We start from the raw sequence: 6,994 nt of genomic DNA on the forward strand, positions 1-6,994 counted from the left end.
AGTCGGCTTGTCGACTTTACTGCTCGGCGATGACACTTTAAGCTTCATGTCAACTGGTCACTGATCACGTGATTATAACACTAAAAACGTGGACACCTCCAAGAAGACAGAAGGTGAGGAGATATTTTCCAAAGACTACAATAGAAAGTCATGTCCCGTTGGAGAGAGGGGCATAATGGCCTTCAATCCTGTAAAGTTTGAAGTCAGTTACTCTTATTTTTGCCGAGCTATGATGCTCTAAATTTACCCGGCCTTTCGGACCCTCATGTGTCAGCAAGGCCGCCTGGGTTGCACCAGAGTCGAACGCAAATTTTTGAGATTCGGGGTTCGTATCTTCAGTTTCCCGAAGGCTAGCAATGCGAGCCTGGGCTCACTGGAAAGGGGACGTCATGCTCTACTGACCTTTATACAACAGTTAGTTCCGGCCACACAAGCTGATTGGTTGAGAAGCGTTCTAACTGTGCTGTTATTTCACCATAACATCATGGGTTTTTCACAAACACCGTATCACTCCGCTGAGATGCCGTTGCTAAGCAACGACTTTGACAGCTGTAGGAGACGCTCAAGCCATTTGAACGTTTTTACTACTGACTTTGCCACAAACAGAAAATGGACACTTTTAAGATCTTATTTGACCGACAGCCGATTTGGTCAGACTCTGACGATGAGACTACGCTAAATTCCCAAACTGTCAGTTGGTCTGTGTGGAGCTGGAGAACGAACTGCCGGCTGTGCAGCGAGTGGGCGGAGCTCGTTACTCTAATGGAGCAACAAGCTGCTCGTTAAGGAACTATAATTTGGTGAAGGAACTGCGAACATTAAAACATATTAAACGCCGCGTTCACGGCCCAGTTTATTAATTTATTACTTTATATATTTAACTGTTGTATAAAAGCAGTAGAACACTCGAGGAGTGTGTTATCGGCAATAACATCACGGCTGTGATGATCTACAGCGACCAAATCACAGCCGTGATGTTATTTCGCGATAACACACTCCCTCTGTGTTCTATTGCTTAAGTGGAGTCTGTCTTCACTGTTTTTTTTAAGTTGAATTTTTAAAGTTGCTTGTTGCAAAGCGTTCCCTTCTCCATGATCAGCGATTAGTCGACATTGACTCGACTCTAAAAATCAGCTTTAAAAAATCTGAAGTCGTGCACCCCCTAGTCCTGAAATGACCCTCATGCGCACATCTTAATCCATAACGTCGTGTGAATGCACTACATTAGTCATGAACATTGTCGCTCTCAGCTGTTCTTTACTAGAACAAGACGTAATGGAAAAAGAGTCGTTGCAATGCTTTTGCACTGTTTACTGCTACTTCAGGATCGGCACTGCTGCCACATTAACACTGAATGATGGCACATGTGCCGTGAAAAAACACATGAATTCAGATCTGAGTGTTCTGATTAAGGCCACATCCTAGATCGGATATGAAAGTGGCTTCGATTTGAAAAGATCAGATCTGTGTCACAATAAGGCCCAAAATCAGATTCAGGTCACTTCAGATTTGCATAATGTGAACGAAGCCCAAGTGTTTTACTGTTCACTAGAAGCTGATGCAGCGTCAGAAACGCAGCCCCCCAGTGTATTTCAGTTAGGACGCTGCGTCAGCTCTGTTGGACTAGAAATGCACCTGTATACAGTGAAAAGACGCATCACTGAGTGTCAAAAAGGTTCAAACCATTTCAACTTTTGCTGGAATGGATGCTGACATGGAGGTGTGTCAACCAATAGGAACGTGCAGGCAGAAATGGAGGAGAAGATGGAGGAGGTTCCAGAGTGGCGCAACTGTCTAAGCGTTGGTCCTGTTACCAGGAGATCGCGAGTTCGATCCCTGGTGATGCTACAGGCGTCCGAGGCCAGGAGTCACAATTAGTCTCGCTCTCTCTGGGTGGGTAGGATGGCTCCCCCTTCTCCCCATCACCCACCGCGATGTTCGGCTGTCCAATGACATTGTGTGAGGACACAAGTCTCGGAGGACCCGGTGTTAGGCTTCACCCTCCTAGTGTTGATAGTATTGTGTGACTGGGGGAGTCCTAACTAGCGGGTGGAATTGGAGACGACTAAATTGGGGAGAAAATTGGAGAAAATCCAAGATGAAGAGTAGTGACGCTGTGTCCTCTTTTACTGTTCTACATTAATTCTTTGCCTTTGTTGCCTTTGTGGCTGTTGCCTGCTTGGCTCTGTATGTGGCCATCGCCACAATTTTCTTTCGATGGCCCGTATTTCTTTGTTTCTGGTCCAAACGTTGTGTTCCCGCTGGATTTCGAACTCCGCTCCACTCCAGCCGTCTACACGCCTTCTAGACAGACAATATCTGCATGCGTCTGCGTCTACAGCGTTACACTTCTCAACACTGGGAAAGCATATTGCAATCGCAGTGTGTAGCAGTATTACCAAAACACTGTCTATATTATGCAGCCCTAGCAAAAAAACTGCCAACCAAGCACTTCCTTCTTCACAGCTGATGAAAACTGAAATTTATCCATAGGGGTGGGCAGTATGATATGGTACCATTATCAAGACAGCCCTGATATTGAGTGATATTGACCATACTGAGAGTGGCAGAGTCATCGTCCTGTTGATGGGTGACTGTGAGTCTGAATTTGTGCTGAATTTGTGTCACTATTTGATTTATGTGATTTAAATGGACTACTGTTTTATTTATACGAGTTTTAAATGCTAGTTTGGCCTGTTAAATTACAGATAATGCTATTTATGTTTCAACTCTAATAGAATATGCTAGAAACTAGTGTGTTTCGTGTGTTTACTTCGCCCACACATTGTGAGCCTCAGGCATTAAAAAAGGCTAATAATAATCAAGCAAAAAAGCCAATCAGGGAATTTTACTGGAAAGAAATCAGAATCAGCCTTAAAGATTTATGACTGGTGCCCCTCTTATCATGATATTTATCTTTTTAAAGGGTTATGAACAGACAAAATGCATTAGCATTTAAATAGACAATAAAAACCCATGAATATATGACCAGAGATTACTTGAAACAACCTTTGAAAAAGACAATCTACTTAAGAAGGAACATGAGGAGGAATCAACTGGTAAAAAAATAAAAGCAAAAATAAGATACTGGCATAAAGGCCTGACATCCAATCAGCTGCTTGTTCCTATGCGGTTCATGCTGTTACACTACGCTGGTTGTTGTGGTTTACAGGCCGTCTGTAATTGATCTAAATCTGTCTCTTTTATGATCAGTGCCGCTCTGTAGAGTTTTATAACGTAATTTATCACAATAACATGAACGTTTGGTCACACTGTCCAGCCCTAATTGTGAAAATGTCCTGTATTGTGATATATTTGTTGCCATATTCCTTCATAACGAATCCAGCTGCAGCCCGGCTCCACAGCGTCACTGAGAGCGCATCAGGCAGAGCGGCAAAACATATGAAACACACAGCCGAGAGCGGCGCTGAATCAAACGTCACGCGGGGAGATGAAACCGCTGATGCGCTCAGCGAGGCCCCGGAGCCAAACCGATTCCCAGAGTGAATTATTCAGCGGCTTCTCACAGCTCCAGGGTTTACAGTGTGCTCGGTGGAAAAGAGGAAGACAGCATGAAGATAGAGCAGCCTCCAAAACACAGAATACGAAACGAGCAGTAATCCAGACGATCAGTCAGCAGTCAGGATGAGTTTATATGGAAAGTACAGCAACATGTGCACTGCGGTTCTGACTGAATGACAGGTTTACTCCTCTGAGTAAACAGCCGACAGCAACAGATGATTTTCTAAGTGCGCTGTAAAAAATCGCTCGTCAGATCAACGTAAAAGAGTTACTTCATGTGGTAACAAGCAACTGAGCTAGTTTTATTCAACTCAAAACATTACATAAATTGAAAGAATCATTAATGCAAAGTTTTTAATTAAGATGAATCAAACTAGTCAATTTACTTGTTAACACATTAAGTAATTTTTTAGGTTGATGAGCCATTTTTTACAGTGTGAAAATTAAGTAACACATCCTCTGTCTCTCTCTCTCTCTCTCTCTCTCTCTCTCTATATATATATATATATATATATATATTGTCGGAAGAAAACCTCTGAAATAGTAACTTTACAGGAGAAGGAAAAAACCTACTTTACTTTTAATGTAAGTCAATGGAACCAGACATTTTTCCAAGTCATTTTGTGCCGCTCCTTTTGGTCCATTCATCATGAAATTTACAAACAACGTAAAGAGCAACAGGTATTTTCAAATAATATAAAAAACTGAAAAATGACAGAAATGGACATACAAGGTTTTCTTCCGACAGCAGTGATATGTCATGTCGTAGATCAGCACTGCTACTCACTGCTACAGCACTGCTTCAAAAACATTTCAGTTAAGGATGGTCTGTGGTTCTGGTAAATACAGTAAACAGAACGTATAGCAAAACAACAACTTTAGACTTCTGTTTAGACCCTCAGACCTTTTGTCAGTAAGTCACAGACCTGCATTTGTGAATCTTTCTCCTTGCAGGACGGCCCATGCTCGTGGGAAGGCAGAGGCGGCCATTGCGGCGGCACAGAAAGCCCAGGAAGAGTGCAGGCTGGCCAGGGTCGCAGCCAAAGAGTTCTCACCGTCCTTCCAGCACCGGGGAAACGGTGAGCACCGCACAAACGTCCACACTCATCCAGCAACCGGCCAAGCATCTTCAGCACACACAAAACAGCACTTACAGAGCAACAGGGCAGAGCAACCAGCCTTAACACACAGATTATTTGTGACCTAAATAATTTGTGTGACCCAAAACCTAATCCTAACCTTAACCTTAACCCAAAACCTAATCCTAACCTTAACCTTAACCCAAAACCTAATCCTAACACTCACTCTGGCCCTAATCCTAACCCTAACCTTAACCTCAACCCAAAACCTAATCCTAACCCTCACATATGTTTTTGACATGTTACTGAGAGTCTGTTGAGTGTTTGTTTCATCTAAACAGGACAACTCAAAATAAAATGTCACCAAAAAATTTCAGATTTTTCTGCATTTTTCACGTGATTTTTTCATGTAACATTCCATGTTTGAAGGCTTTTAAGTTGGCTTTACATTATACTTTTACTCTGGTTGCAATTTGCATTTAACAGTTTCTGTGCATTTTAAAATTTACATGAAGCAACTGAAAAATATTCCAAAGTTGCAACACATTTGATTATTCAGCTACTTAGCAATATTAACAGCGAGTATTTATCATATATTGTATCATTCTGGCTATTTAAAATCATCCACAACTGCATTTTGTTCTTTCCTTCTTTTTCTGACAGTTGAGATGGTTCTGAGTATCAAATGTGCTTCAAGTGAAGTGCAGGAGCTTCTACAGTGTGCAGTCTACATCAAACTCTGTGTAACGTTTCACGGAACTGAGACTGCATGAAAATTTCATCGTATAAAGCATCAGAGGCCACGGTTATCACTTCAGTGATATCAAAAGCATGCTGTTATTCACTCAAATTATTTCTGACTCGTAGCTCATTGAAAGTTATTGTTGTGTGCTCAGTCTTGTTCGGTTGACATTTCCATCATTTTTTTGACATTAAGCCAGACAGAACAATATCAGTGTAGATTCTGATACAGAATGCAAATCAAATGTAAATTATTATTTTTTTATATAGCCAACTATATCATAACGTAATTATATTTAAATAGTACAAGGTGATTTACGGGCAACATCAACACCATACTCAAATTCATCCCGTACTCGATTGAGCATGTCGGGTGTCGCTGCACTCACGACTCTTTCAGTGCGATTTCGGACATCATCCAGTGTTGTGGAACCAACGACGAACGCTCTGAGCTGTTGGAGCTTCACTGCCCACGAAAATCACTCTGCACAGTTATGACTGATTCACTCTTATTGAAGTGGAGAACGCAGAACGCTTTCTGCTCAGGGGTCTCATCTCCTCTCAGACTGAAGGGAGCCATCTTCCACTGACAGTCAGAAACTCTATGACCCCCTCTTTCAATTGGATTGTGATTGGTTCCTAGGTGCCTCACGGTTGTAAAAATACGGCGCTTTGAAATCAGATGAATCTCTTTGAATCTTCCTGTATAGGAATAACGGAAAAAATAACTCTAAGGTTAAATGATACGTGCTCAGCCTTTTCTTTTCCTCCACAAACAAGAAATAATACAAGAATATCACAACACTTGTGTGCATTTCAGTAAATGATTGCATGTCTGCCGCGTGTGTAAACACCTGCGTAATCTGATAAAGAAGGGAACAAATCTGATTTGTACTATCACAGTCTGCTTAGTAGTTGAATTAGCCACGATGGATGGCAACTGTGCCGTCACGACCTCGCCGCTCAAACAGATTACAGTATGTTAAACTCAATAAATAGAAACTGTGCACGAAATGTTGCAGAAACATGCCGTATTTAAGTGTGTTCTCAGTCGAGGACGTGTTATTTACTTATTTACACTTAAATAGTCAATAAACATGTCGTTTGACCAGGAGTGTTCAGACCTTTGCGTATGACTGTATGATCTCACAGTCTCACTGTATAAACACAAGTATGTGTGTGTGGGTGTTGTACATGTTCGGAGGAGGGTGGGGTGTCTCCCCCATGGTGCAGTGAGGGGGTGAGTGATGGCGGAGGCAACAGAAAGATGAGGGGAGGTCAGGACTGACCTTTCTACAGCGCCCACGCAAAGAACACACACACAAACCTGCAAACAAGTACCAACACACGCCCACATTCACACACTATCACATCACATCACATCAGTGTTTCTTAGCAAAGAGCTCACACACGCTGCGCTGGATTAGTTTATCAGGACAACACAAAGACCCACTCTCACTAAGTAATCTGAGATGGACAGAAATGGACGAAAGAACCTCCCATAGCTAAAAACGTCAGTAGCCACCACATCAAAGCCTGAATATTTGTCATTTGGCACTTTGTAGTTCTACAGTTACAGACTGTAGTCCATCTGTTTCTCTGCATACTTTGTTAGCCCCATTTTACCCTGTTCTTCAGTGGTCAAGACCCCC

Source organism: Colossoma macropomum, unplaced genomic scaffold, assembly GCF_904425465.1.
Source record: "Colossoma macropomum unplaced genomic scaffold, Colossoma_macropomum, whole genome shotgun sequence".
Classification (NCBI taxonomy): Eukaryota; Metazoa; Chordata; class Actinopteri; order Characiformes; family Serrasalmidae; genus Colossoma; species Colossoma macropomum.